At 40.3% G+C, this 14796-nt stretch overlaps 1 long non-coding RNA gene across 1 annotated transcript; it reads left to right on the top strand.

Annotated features, from left to right (window-relative positions):
* Positions 1–464: 464 nt before the first annotated feature.
* LOC126386295 (uncharacterized) lies at positions 465–4072 on the top strand. Its single transcript, XR_007569487.1, has 3 exons — positions 465–509; positions 1193–1339; positions 3489–4072. It is a non-coding gene; the product is annotated as an uncharacterized LOC126386295 (long non-coding RNA).
* The last annotated feature ends 10724 nt before the right edge of the window (positions 4073–14796 follow it).

The following is a 14796-nucleotide window of genomic DNA, read 5'->3' as shown; positions in this document are numbered from 1 at the left end:
AAGACAGTAAAGCCTCCACTAAAATAGCATTTAAAGTCTTGTGTGGGATTTATCCTGGCTTCATATGAACAGAGGAAATCTCTGCTCTCGCTTGGCTAATTTATACAATGTAAAATGCCATAGGCTGGCGGTAATAACAGTGTGACAGTTGTTTTGTCGGTGAATGTTGTGAGTTATAATAGAGCCAAATTGTGTAGGCTACCGTTACCTTTGTTAAATGTTGCTGCTGTCCCTGTTTTTATATGAGAAGAGGGAAAGATCGCTAGTTGCTAGGCTAATTTATACAATGTAAAATGCCAGAGGCTTGTGCTAATTATTTTAGTCTATTGGCATGCTTATGCTGAGTTCGATTGTACTCGGAACTCGGATAAATCCGACCTCCGAAACGGAAAAGTGCAATAGAATGGCCCTTGAGCTCGGGACTCCGACTCGGGAATTCGGGCAGGATCCAAGCAGCCCGAGTCGGTCGGAATGACGTCATAGCAAAATGGCGTCACACACCGTGAGAGGTAAACAGAGTCACTTTCTCCTCAACTTTTACTGTTATGTGTCGTCTAATTTAGCATTTGTGTTACTAAATTGTAGAATTACTTTGTAGTGGCATTTCCATTCCCATTCTGTTAATTTGTGATTTAAAAAGCTCTGTGCGTGTATGTAGTAGGGACAAAAAAAACACAGTAACGTTAACATTACTGAAGTGTTTGTGTTCAAAATATTGTATGTCCTAACGTCACACAGAATATAATTTTTCCCACATTTAAACTGCAGTAGCCTATAATTACAATATTTATCGTAACAGTTTCTAACGTTAACACAGTCAGTTTGCTTTTCACTCCATCATCCTGGTAGTAACGTTACGTTAATTTTGTTGTTGTTAATTCATGTTTGTTAGTGCTTCTGTAAACACTTTCTGAATAATAAGCATGCTGTGTATGTTGAAACAAGTGTTCTGTAAAACGGATAAGGGGTATGAAAGGACTAGGCAAACATTTTATTGTATCTTGTACCACTGTTTTCAAATGGTGTAGCACTTTAATCTGCACTTTTGCACTTTGAACTGCACTTCACCTGACTGAAACTGTGTATCTGTGAAGCACTTTGAGTTACATTTACTTGTATGAGAAGGTGCTATATAAATAAACGTGATTTGATTGGATTGGATTTGATTTTGGTTTTTTTTTCTCTTTTTAAGTATTTTCAGACCACAACTCCAACCTGCATTTAGACGAAGAGAAGACCCAGCCATTCAACTGTGTGATGTACCGTGCAGCATCTGACCCTACCACCTATTACCTTGACCAGCAATTCAATTCAATTCAAATGGCTTTATTGGCATGAGGTAACACTGTACATATTGCCAAAGCAAGCGTTTGGAATTCAAAATAATAATAACAATAAAGAAAAACAATATTTACAATGAATTAGTTATAATCTATACTGTTGGTAATACTGTATGTATAATATGTATAACTATGATTGACTCAATCACAGTCATAGTCACATTCAATCAATCTCAGTAATAACAACAATAATAATAACAGTAATAACAAAAAAAAGAAAAGAAAAAGAAAACAACAAACAACAAATATGTGTGTCACTTCCTGTCTCTCAGTCTATGGCAGGCACAAAGATTGTGGAAGTTTGTGTTGAAGTTGTTAGTGTGTGTGTGTGTGTGTGTGTGTGTGTTGATGTTGGTGGTGGTGTGTGTGTGTTTGTGTGTGTGTGTGTGTGTGTGTGTGTGGTGATGTTGATACGAGAAATAAATCATAAATAAATAATTAAGAATTAAACAATTAAAAAGAAGTAAATAGTGAGTTGTGTTTCTCAGGTTCCACTGGCTGTCCTCAGGTCGTGACATGAGATGATGAATTTAGCTGCAATGTTTTCACATTTGGGTATTTCCCCAAGTAAATATGGGAGTTTCTCCATGTCTGTCATGTTTTCAAATTCAGGGTGTATTTGTATTATTTTGGGAAAGTGTTCATTTCTCAAAGCCTGGTATTTGGGGCATGAGGTGAGGAAGTGTAGTTCTGACTCGACCTCTTGTCTGTCACAGTGGGAGCAGAGTCTCTCCTCCTCTGGCAGCCAGCTCTGTCTATGCCGACCCTTCTCTATAGCTAGGCTGTGTTCACTGAGTCTGTACATAGTTAAGGCTTTTCTTAATTTAGGATCTTTTACTGTGCTCAGATAATTTGCTAATGTGAAGTTTCTTTTTAGGGTCAGATAACATTTTAATTTACTCTGTGTTTTAGTTGTTTCCTTCCAGTATGTGATATAGATTTCTTTTTGTTGGTTGATAATTTGGTTTGGTCTGATTGGCTTGATGTTGTGGTCCCGAGGCTGTCCGGGGCATGTTAGGTTGTCTGGACAGAGCCTCAGGACGAGCTGGCTGAGGGGGCTCTTCTCTGGCTTCAGTTCTTGGCAGGTTAGGGCTTTGTGATGGTATGTCTGGGGGTCACTAGTTTTTAGGTGATTGTAAAATTTAATTGCTCTTTTTTGTATTTTCAATATGAGGGGGAATTGGCCGAGTTCTGGTCTACATGCGTTGTTTGGTGTCTTTCTCTGGACGTGCATGATGTTCTTACAGAACTCTGTGTGGAAAGATTCTATTATTGTTTTGTCCCATTTTTCAAATTCATGATTTAATTTTGGTCCCCAAATTTCACTGCCATAGAGAATTATCGGTTCTTATACAAATTGGAAAATTTTTAGCCAGATTTTAATTGGAATGTCCAGTTTAATATTTCTTCTAATTGCATAGAAAGCTCTCCTAGCTTTGTCTCTCAGATCTTTCACAGCCAAGTTGCAGCTCACAATCAAGATTGAAGTAATTTCACTTGGTGAGTGAAATATTGATAATACTGTTTCACTGTAGATGTGAGGTAGGTGCGGGTCCTCCAGGTCTCCTCTGAGAGGGTGCCCAGCTACTATGAAAAGTCGTGAAAAAAAATTCCCAAAGTGGGTGTCTTTGCTATTATGTTTTCATTCATGTTTTTACTCGTGCATTTAGAGCTGCAACTAAGGATTATTTTCACAATTGATTAATCTGTCTATTATTTTCTTTTTCCGATTAATCGGTTTATTGTTTGGTCCATATAGTGGCAGAAAAAGTTTAAAAAATGCTGATCAGTGTTTCCCAAAGTCAAAGATGGCGTCCTCAAATGTTTTGTTTTGTCCACAACTCAAAGATATTCAGTTTACTGATATAAAGAAGTAAAGAAACCAGGGAATATTCACATTTAAGAATATGAGAGCAGAGATTGTTTATATTTTTTTCTCAAAAATGACCCAAACCGAATAATCAATTATCAAAATAGTTGGCAATTAATTTAATAATCGATTAGTCATCGATTAAACGATTAATTGTTGCAGCTCTATTATAGCATTATTATGTGTCAACACACATATTTATAACAAAGGCAGCTAAGAAGTTTAATTGAACTATATCAGTGCCATCACCTTCATCTGACCAGATGTTACATGTTTAGGGCTGGAAGCTGATGACAAAGAGGGAGCCGAACCCATGGAAGAGGAAGAGGAGATGCCTGCCACAAACGCACCACCTCACAATGAATGCTTCACTAAAGACCAGATTTTGTTCCTCATTGATTTGATGAGGAACAAGCTGGAAGAGGATGGAGGTGAGCTGCCCAAAACATTGAGAGAATTGAATGCCAGGGTGAAGGCGGGCAAGGGATCAAAAAAACTCATGTGGAAGGAGATGGCTGCCAAGCTGACAAACCACTTTAAAGTGGTTTTTGACCCAGACAGAGTGGCCCGGAAATGGGGAACGCTTGAGGAAGCGTACAAGAAAATTAAAGATAACGCACCACAGGCAAGGGTGCACTACGCTTTCAATTTTACAACGAGATGGAGCAACTTCTGGGAGGGCACCATGATATTGAGTTTCCAGTGGTGGGAACTTCTGATGGCTTGGAAATGAGGAGACCCGATGCACTTCTCACTGACCGACAGCATCCTTCTGCCAGTCTTTCCTCGGGGTCAGCCAGTCTTTCCTTGGGCCCAACTCCATGTTGTACCCGTCGCCAAGAGGAAAGTAGCCTCTTGGGATTTCTTCGTGAATCTGAGTCTGCATCCCAGCGCAGACACGAGGAGATGCTCAACCACATGAAAGCTTCCCAGTAGTCCTTTGAGGCCATGATGAAAAGTTACCTGGAGAAGAATTAGTTACCCAAAGAAGAACGTTAAAAGAAGAATGTTAAATTGTCTGCATGCCATTATATTTGATATTTTTATATCACTTTTATTTCATTTTTTTAATATCATTTTATTTGTATGCACTTAAGCGCTTTATTTTTCCAAAGTCATTTTCAAAGTTAAGCACAGTTAAACACTTAATGTTTACAAATGACAGTACATGTGCTTTTATATTTGTTAAATAAAATTGTCAAACTTCAACAAAAGTGGAACTTCTGCTGGTCATTAATGCAATGAATGCATGAATATTGAAGATGCATAACATGTTGGATGTTTTTCACATAAAGTTGATGGCTTATTGTGAGATTAAAAGAGAACATACCGGTAAAACTATTCATTGACAGATTCAAAGCAAAAACAAAACATGTCTAGTTGCCATCACCATCTAATAGTTGTAGTGCAGTCTGTTCATTTTCATCACCCTGTCTTGGGCAGCCCTGTGGATGATCTTCACACACATCTGTGGGGTCTGCGCACATATTGTGTAGGATGCAAGCTGACATAATTATCATTACAACAATGTCAAGCCGTGTATTTTGAAGGCACTCTCCTCCACCGACACTTCCTCCTGCCAAAGGTCTGAAGGAGGAAGTGAGGGGACAGAGTGTGCGGAGCAGCTCCAGAATGGCATGGTGAGCTGTTGACTGTGAGACACTGAATTTATCTGATAGCTCTCAAAAAGAGTTTTGGTTGCCTATATACCAAAGAAACATGGCAAGCTGGTGAAGGGGAACCTCTGGTTGGCCTCCAACATGAAGGGTCTGGATGTACTGGTTGAGCTTCAGCAGCAGAAAATCAAATTGCGCCCAGGTCACCCGAAGATGCCGGCGAAATGTATACTCATCCATCTGCATAAGTATTTCCCATTCTGTACCCGTCTTTAAAATAGACTTTCTGATGGATGGTTGTGACAGCAGCAAAGCATACCTGTAAAGCAACAGAAAGTAAGACGTTTATTTATTTATTTAGGCTATTTATTTTACAACCTTGATGTTGAGGCAAGGGGGAAGTTACGGAAAAGGGAATATAGCGCGTACAGCAAGACAGGCCAGTTGACACCTGCACGGCTCGCTTTTACTTGTTGATGCCCGTATAAGGTCAATGAGGCATTCAGGATTCCCCTTGCTGGTGCGTTCAGGACTGTGTGTTGCAGAAGAGCGAAGTTATTTAAGTCATACTTACAGCATATGACGTTTCTCTTTCTCTCTCTCCCTCAAGTAGTTCATATACTTCCCCAGCAGTAATTTTTGATGCTTGAAAAGCATCCAAACAAACACCACCTGGCCGGCCACGTTTTCCGAGCTTGCGCAATGAAATGCATTTTCCTCGGAAGTCGGAATTTCCGACCCGGATCTTTCCGAGTACAATCGAACGCAGCATTACTCATTAGCATAGCCAACCTAAGCAAGCTAACTCGCTAACCCTGCAGTAGATTACGGTTTTTGTTCAGTAGGAGGATTTTGTTTAATTGTACTAATTTCAATTTGGAAAACCAGCTTAGCTCTGAAGAAGCACAGACATTTTGAAAGAAGCACAGGAGCCAATATTATCCCCCTGTAGAGCCGGAGAGCCACTGTTTTAGACATGCGCAGTTTCAGAGCCACCATTTTAGATGTGCGTGAGTGCCAGTTTCAATGCCACCATTTTAGATGTGCGCGAGCTCGAGAGGATGGGGTCTCTGTCAGTCATTTTTTAATGTGGCCAAACAGAGGCTCACAATCACCTGTCAGCTGAACACTTACCAGTTTTAAATTCAGCCAACCAATTCACAGTTGTGGGAGTAGTCAACATTTCAACTACCTAGCTATGCTAGTGCTAGCTAGTGTCTAAGTATCAACCCCCGATCATAATGGAATATAGTAACTTCAACTGCTCATTTCAGAAAGGACCACCATGAGAAAATTTGTTCCTTGTTTCAATTACAGCATAATTAACTAACAAAGTTTGTTTCTGGCCGCCAGCATTAACTAGCACAGCGAGCACTTTAGCGTTAGCACACACATTAGCTAGCACAGCAAGCTAAGTTAGCTGAGAAGTTGTCTATTTCAACTTCAAAATGTTGATAAAAACATTGCTGTCTGTTGATACTTCGTTGAGGGGTGATGCTAAAATGGAAGGACAAGTCCGCCTGTCCGGAGGGAAGGGGCACAAAACCTCCGGGGAAAACAGTGAAAAAGTCCAGGGGTGTGTGCACACTGGAGGAAAGCCAACTAAACTCAGCAACGTCCTGCCCTCCCTCTGGTTCTTCTAGCTGAGGAGCAGAACACAATCTGGGTCAGAAGGGTTTGATGGAGGCTCCTTAGGGGCTTAGAGCTAGGACGCTTGTCATATTTTTCCCCGGGGGTCTCATGCCCCTGTCCTCTGGACGGGCAGACTTGTTCCTCCAGATCATCCATTTTAGCACTAATCCAAGTAAAAGTATCAATAGATGGCAGCGTTTTAATCAAGGGCGTAGGAATGAGTTTAATACTGGGGGGGACACATATCGGAAACCTGACAGATCTGTAAATTGGTTTGAGCAGAAATACGTCATAAATTAACTACACTGCAAAACATTCACAAATATATTTTATTCTACTAAAAAGATACATTTATAAAGGTAAAGGAAAATACATTAGAATGGATGTAATGAACTGATAAATATCAATTCCTGTGTAGCTTTCTGTCACAAATTAAAGTCGGATAGCACTGCACAGTCCTACATTTAATAATTTGCATGCTGTGTGATTATTCAGTGTCAAACATGTGCTGTGGCACACAAAAGGTTGAAAAACACTGGCCTAGGCAAAGGAACCAAAATGTTTTTTACTCCTGTCATTTGCAGCCACAAATTGCTTGCAAATTGACTTCTTGTCCAGTAAGTCAAGTTTATCCTGATGGACATGATAGACAGCAACATGGTTAAATCTGTTTTGAGTCATTGTAGACCGGAGCCAAGTTTTGAGCCTGCGGAGGACATTGAAACTTCTCTCTGCCTCAGAGGATGAAACAGGTACTACCAAAAGCAACCTGACCAGGGTTTCCACTTGCCCAAATAGTCTACGTACCTCTACAGGCAATCCACGAATGATCCTTGCAGCCTCTGCACTGTTGCTAAATGAGTAGTTCAGGTGAAACATAGAAAGCTGCACTGAAAGTGACTCTCTGTTCAACTCTGGGTATTTCTCAATGACTGCAGCATCAATCTCTCCACTCAGAAGGGTCTCTTCCAACTTTTGCAAAGTCAGCAAGTCATCCTGGTTAAATAGCTCACTGAGCTGTGCCTCTACAACATCCAGGACTTTAAAGAATTCACCTCTGTAGTGGTCCTTGGCACTTTTAGGCTGATGTCCCTCAGCTCCTTCAATGAAGCGTTTTGGGGGCGGTCTGGTCTGTGGAATGGTAATGGGCTGAATGCCTAAAGACTGAACCACAGCTGTTGCCTCTTCAAACAGTGTTTTGAAACTTGCCTCATCTCTCTTGGCCTTGAGTGAGGTCCTCACAACTTCGACAGCAGCCCTCATGCCAGCAATGGTTTCAGTTCTCTTCTGAAAAGAGATGTTCAGGCATTCAGGCATTCAAGCTCACAAATTACTGGTGAGGCAAGGAGGAGACCCAAAACTGTTTTGCCTTTCCTAAACTGCCCTAGCAGGCCGTTAGCAGTAGATGCAGTATTAGAGGCACCACATGCCATCTCCTGCAAGCTAGCCAGCACTGACCCATACTGTGACAAAACAGCTGTGATGGCTTTGCCCCGTACTGTCCATCTTGTGGGACAGAAGGGTTTTATTGCAGTGCATGATGGATTCTCTGCATGTGCTATTGCTGCATGGATTGCCTTAAACTTCCCTGAATGAGACAAAAGGACTCCAAGCTGGTTGACCCAATCCAATGAGTCTCTGATCAGAACAGAGGCTAAGCAAGCTTTCTGTGCGATTAAGTTAGTACAGTGGGCTCCACAATGAACATAAAGTGCTAGTGAATGCTCTTGTTTTATCAGTGCCTGTGCACCAGCGTGCTTCCCAGACATGTTAGCTGCCCCGTCATAAGTTTGACCTCGTAAACCATGCCTTGGTAAATTTAATCTCAGCAGCACATCTTTAACTACTCCAGCAAGGCTTTTTCCTGTTGTTTCAGAAACAGAATACAAACCAATGAACTCTTCATGGGGCTTCAGGTCATTGTCTACATAACGCAGGCAAATACTTTATTGTTCTTGCCCAGAAATGTCTTGTGTTCCATCCATAATAACTGCATACTGAAGAACTGGTAGATGTCTGATTGTATCAGCTATTCCACTAACAATATTGTTGCTCATTGTAGACAGAATTTCATTCTGGATCTGTGGACTGATGTACTCTTTCTGGGACCTCTGCAACCATTTGGCTAAAAGGACATCATCCTCTGCCTTGTCTTTCAAGAGTTGATACAAATTACTGTTTTCATCCTCGTGTCCTCTCAAGGCCTGTCCCTGTCGTGCCAAATATTTGATTGAACTCACAATTTTCCCCAGACAGTGCCTGTTGTCTGCTTGTTGATTTGCCAAAGCACTGGACAACTGTGCATTTACAGGGTGACTTTCTTGTGCAGTCACAGAGACAGCATGACGGTGTGTATGACTATTTTCATGTGCTTTAAATTTTTCAATAGCTTTTTTCCAATTTTTAAATCCAGAAGTGATAAATGGGCTCTGATTTTACAGCAAATGGTGTGAGTTTGTCCTGGTAAATTCTCTTGCAATAAAAACACAAGACCCCCTTCTGCACTGCTTCATAATGTAGCCAGGGAAAGTCCTTGTACCACCTCTCTTGGAAAGAGAGAGTTCTGTTAGACAGAACTTGAGTGTCTATGAATTTTGGGTGTGGCTGATATGGCTCTGTCCTCTGACATCTGTGTCTTTCAGCTGTCTGTCCCTGCTCTGAACACCCTAAAAGGAAAAAAGTCACAATGTCACACAATGCGACGAGATTGCACTTACTACAAGCAAGCAATCCCATTTTTCCCCTTTTTTTGTGAAAGCTTATAAAATATCTACTGTTACATGTTACTCTCTCTTTGTGTTATAGTGCAGCTGAGTGCAGCAGGCATCAATGAATCTATCAGAAGTAACTGTATGGTGTGTGTTTCTGTATTTTCACATATACTCAGAAGTCAGAGAGATAGGTCCCTTCTTCTACTGACATCACAGAACTGAAAAGCTGCTTAAAAATATATTTAAAGGGGGATTCAGAGGAAACTGGCATTGAACAGGCAGCAACTTGACATCAGTCACACCTGGTCTCCTTTCTGGTTCCATTACAATACTACGTCATGTTATTTTACACTCGTTGGCTATTTATCTCTACTTTCTTATGTTCAAATTATGTTATGCTGTATGTGCCATTCAGTGAATGGCACATACAACAATTTGCTTTAAAAAACAAAATGCCCCAAGTGGTGAAAAGGCTGCTTTTTTAAAAAAAAAAAAAAATAAAAATTAGCATCATATTTTTTTCTAAACAAAGAAAAGCTCATTTTAGCACTGACGTGGTTCAGAATGTGTCATTTTACCAACAAAGTTAACTTCAAATTTATATTATTTATACTATTCTATTGTAACAACAGATATATGTTCTCATCATAAACAGACAACATATCACATGATTTACATGTGTTTCCTATGTATTTTCTAGAGCTGGGTTGAAAAAATCGATTTAATCGATTTGAATCGATTTTCCTTTAAATGGCACAAAATCGAATCATTAATTAAAAAATCGATCTTTTACTATAACTATTTTCCTCCGTGGACGTGTTGTACAGCCGGTAGCAGACTGCAGCAGCCTGCCGTACTATCAACCCAGGTAGTATCGCGAGATCAGCATTTAGCACCTGAGATCATGGCGAGAGATCTCGCGAGGCAGCCAGACACTGAATGAAGACAGAGCAGCAAACAATGGTGGGAGCGCGTCCACTGAAGGCATGGGTCTACGGTGCGAGTATTTTCACTCGCATTTTCCCCTAAAAATATAACGCTAATAATGTACGAATGTTTATTAAATGCACACCAGTTTCACAGAAAAGATTAAGAAATACCACTAAGCACCAGCACACTGCTAACTGTAGCCTCAGTTTGTACCTCATACAGATCTGCTGGTAAAGTTAACTTAGCGTTAGCAAGCGTGATAAAAGACGGCAGAGAGGCGACGTTGTGCAAATAAACCAAAGATTTATTAATTTTCTGTAGCAGTAAACACATGGCCCGATAACAAATGTGTTAACTAACTATGCTAAAGCTTTACAAGCTATTCAGTGATGCCGAGATAACGTTAACATGACAAACAGCAAGGCTAACGTTACGGCTAACAAGCTAACGTACTGGCGCTCCTCAGACACTCAGACAGACAGACAGACACACACACATACATACCGGACAGCCTCTCAGTCCTTCCTTAGCCGCTAACGTTAGCTCATGTACAACACAAGTACCACACAGAAACTTTTACAAAGGGTCATAATGTGCTTCTAGTGACTGTCAAATCACCAGCGAACGTTGTTTACACTGCGGACAAGGCGAACAGCTGCCTGCTCTCATGGGACAAAGATCCTCTGAGAAGAAAGACGGTTCACTCTTCTTCTTCTTCTTCTTCTTCTTCTTCTTCTTCTTCTTCTTCTTCTTCTTCTTCTTGATTTCCGGCAGTGTAGACGCTGAACTGCGTATTACTGCCCTCCACTGGTCGTTATTTCTAATCTACTTCAGATTCTTCTATATAGTCCAGTTTCATGCAGAAACTGCAAAACTGCTCTGGAAGTCAATTGATGGTTCTCACAGTGGCCAAACAAAGAAGAAATAGAGAAAACTTGAACTTCTAATTCTGCCATTTGGGAAAATAGTCTCTGCCTTTCAGCGTTGTATTGACTGCATTCTAAGAACACATGTTTAACTGTTTCAGGCCTCCCACAGAGACATAGACCTGTGTCGTGCTTTCCTATAATAAAAAGAGACTGGTTTAAACCACAATGACCCAACCTCAACCTACACAGTTTAACAGAGTCCCTTCGGGATGGAGAACTACAATGACATTTCCTATTGACTAGAGGTTGTATAGAAAAGTAATGCCTCCCCTTACTTTCTTTCTCCCAGCCCACCTGCCACTCCTTTATTATGCCCTCTTTAATTATCCCTCTCAGTTCCACTCTTCCTAGGGGGAGTTGTACTACAGCTTGCTTATTCAAGCTTTCTTTGGCTAAGCTGTCCACTTGTTCATTTCCCTGAATCCCAGCGTGCCCAGGAACCCAGCAAAATGAGATGTCACTGCCTACCCTTACTTTAATTATTACTTTCAGGATTTCATTTACAATATCAGATCGAGCTTGAGATTTCCCCCCCCTTAACGCCTCCAGGGCAGCAGCAGAATCAGAGCAGATAACAACTCCTCTGGCCTTTGTCTCCTCTACCCACCGTAAAGCCCAAAGGATTGCCATTAGTTCAGATGTAAACACAGAGCTTTCATCAGAAATTCTAATACTAAATTTCAAGTCAAGTTGCTCTACATAGACCCCAAACCCAGCTCTCCTACTATCTGGATCCCTAGATCCATCTGTATAAATTATCAACTTGCTCTCCCTGATTGAATTAAGATACATTTGAACACTTGTAGTCATCTCTCTCTTATCTTTCTTCTGAAGAAAACTCAGCTCGATGTCTAATTCATCCATTACCCACGGGGGAATGGGAGACCAGTTTATGTGCTCCACTATGCCCCTATGCTCCATGTTTAGTTTTGTAGCCCACTGATTCACATTAACAATAAAGGGGTTAAATTTCCTGCTTCCTTCCAACTCTTGTAGAAGACGCCTAGCTGGGAAAGTTTGACCACTCCCAGAAATTTTTACCCAGTACTGTAATCCTAATTTAAGGCGCCTTAGCCATAAGGGCATTTCTCCCATTTCAACAAGCAAAGCAGGGATTGAGGAGGTTCTAAAAGCTCCACAGCAGAGCCTCAAGGCCTTTGCCTGAATTACTTCCAGCCTGGCTAACACTGTTTTTGAAGCCGCACCATAAATAAAACACCCATAATCAAAAGCTTTTCTAATCATGGCCTGATAAATAAGCTGCATCATCTCCCTGTCAGCTCCCCACTCACACCCAGCCAGGCTTCTTAAGACGGTTCACTCTGCTCTGCCGCCAGGAACAAACTGGGAGGCAAAGATCCTCTCTGAGGAAGAGGGTTCACTTTGCTGCAGGGTTCACCTACGTATATTGTTTCTCTTCTGATACAGTCAATGTGTGCATCACAACCACTGTAGTGTATTGCACAAAAGCTTTATAAGACGGTTACAGGCAGCAAACTTGTGGATGTCCTTTGTTTACATTTTTTGTAGCCACTTCATTTAAATTGTCTGCCTTGTGATTATATTTAATTTAAAATATTTATTTTGTATGTGTTGGTCAGGTAATGTTAAATAAAAGTACATGTTGACTAATGTACTGCTTTGGGGTCAATTCTTAATGTAAACAGTATTTTTAATAGTAATGCACCAGGTCAGAGGGTTCCTTGTTAAATATACTTAGTTAGTTCTCAGAAAATATCTTAATATCCAAGCAAATTTTGTATCGTAATTGAAATATATTTGACTGAATCGATATTGAACTGAATTGAATTGAATCGAATCGTGAATCAGATTGAACTGAGTCCTTGAAAATCGAATCGAATCAATCTGGAAAATCTGAATCGATACCCAGCCCTAGAATTTTCTTAGTATACAGAAATATATAAAGTACCACAGATCTTATACTCTGATACAGGTACAGATCAGTGCTGAATACTAGAAAGACTGACACTAAAAACATTCACAGATCTAAAAATATGAAGGCATGTATTCAAATACATGACTTACACACTCTTATCTACATGCACAACATAAAAAAAATAGCTAAAAAATATTTTTTTACAAAGAACAGAGAAAAATATTTTACAGATGATACTGAGATTTGGTTTATTTCTACCAATTACTCTTTTTATATCTCCATCTTAATTAATGAAAAAAATGTAAAAGAAAATAGTTTGACTTTTTTTTAACATATCTCAATCAAAGACAATGATGTTACTGATCACTTTCAAATTGATTGATTAATTTATTTAACAAGTCACTGACAATAACTTCTGTGGCAGCTCAGCATGAGTTTTGAATATATCGCCTGACCCTTTATATAGCACATATGACCTACCTGACACTCTGAAGTGCTGGCTCTCCCTGCCTCGCCCTCTCTAGCATCAGTGGCCAGCTGAACTTCATCTGATCTCTATTATGAAAGCAGTGGACATGTAACGTTATAAGGTGCAGAAAAATACTGATGGGAAAGCCAAGAACAAGCAAAACACACAGAGACAAACTCCTTTCTAGATATTGGAGGTGTGAACTCGTTTTCGAGTTGTTACATGGGTTAAGAGAAAAATCATGTTGTTTTACAAACACCTTAAATATTTAGTGTCAAATCGCTTTTTTCCGTTATTGGGTAACTCCGTCATATTTTCGCAAGCCAACGTTAGCTAGTAACGTTAATAGTAGCAACGTTAAAGTTTACCTAGCAATAGTGTAACGTTACAAGTTAACGTAGGTGTTGAATCACAACGTCAGCTAAACATCAACAGGTCTAGACAGAAAATATAATTATCCTCCTGGACAAAATTATTACCAACTCACGTTGTCTTTCTTTCTTTTCTTTCCCATGAGAAAGAAAGTGCTTATACTGAGCTGCTGCTGTCGTTTCATCCTCTGTGTTGCCTGCAGGCCGCTGTGTCCCGACTCGCTCCCGCCCCCCAAACACTCAGAGCCGGTGGGGGGTGGGGGCAGCATAGACATATATACGTGTGTATATATATATATATATATATATATGTATATGTATATATATGTCTATGGGGGGCAGTGACATGACGCTGTGTTGCACCTTCAAAATAAAGGCATGTGAGTTAAAGATTTCAAAATAAAATATTTTTCTCCTCTGCATATAATTTTTGGGTGGGACAAATGCGCCTGTCTCAAATATTGGAGGGGACACGTCCCCTCCATTCCCCCCAGTTCCTACGCCCAAGGTTTTAATCAACATTTTAAAGTGGAAATAGACAGCTTGTCTATGATCCATTGTCCATTTGATAATCTAAACAACTAACATGTTTGCTTGGAGTGACCCTCCTAAAATAACCAGTGGTGAAAATTGCTATATTCTCTGTTGGTCCATGATTAAAGAGCTAATAAGGAAACAGCGTTAGCTAGAAAGCTAGTGCGCTAGGTAGTAGAAAAATTTTCTATTTCTGCTTTAAACAAGAACTTTTGAATGCAGGGCTAACGTTATTTTTACAACAAGGATCTAAAATATGTTTTTAGCAATCTCAGTCTGTAGAACGTACAACTGGGAGCCTGGTACTCGCACATGCGCACGTCTAAAATGGTGGGGGATGCAGGGGGATGTTTCTCAAAAGAGCAGCACACTGATGATGTCAGAAGGCTTGGTTGGTCCAGGAATGCGATGTGGGATGTTGATCCAGGAACACGTCCTACATGGCAAAATCACGTCATGCCATTTTTCAAGGAGTTTTTTAACATGTCCACTCAGGT

This window comes from Epinephelus moara, chromosome 1 (genome assembly GCF_006386435.1).
Source record: "Epinephelus moara isolate mb chromosome 1, YSFRI_EMoa_1.0, whole genome shotgun sequence".
Classification (NCBI taxonomy): Eukaryota; Metazoa; Chordata; class Actinopteri; order Perciformes; family Serranidae; genus Epinephelus; species Epinephelus moara.
This window is presented reverse-complemented; position numbering and strand designations above follow the sequence as displayed.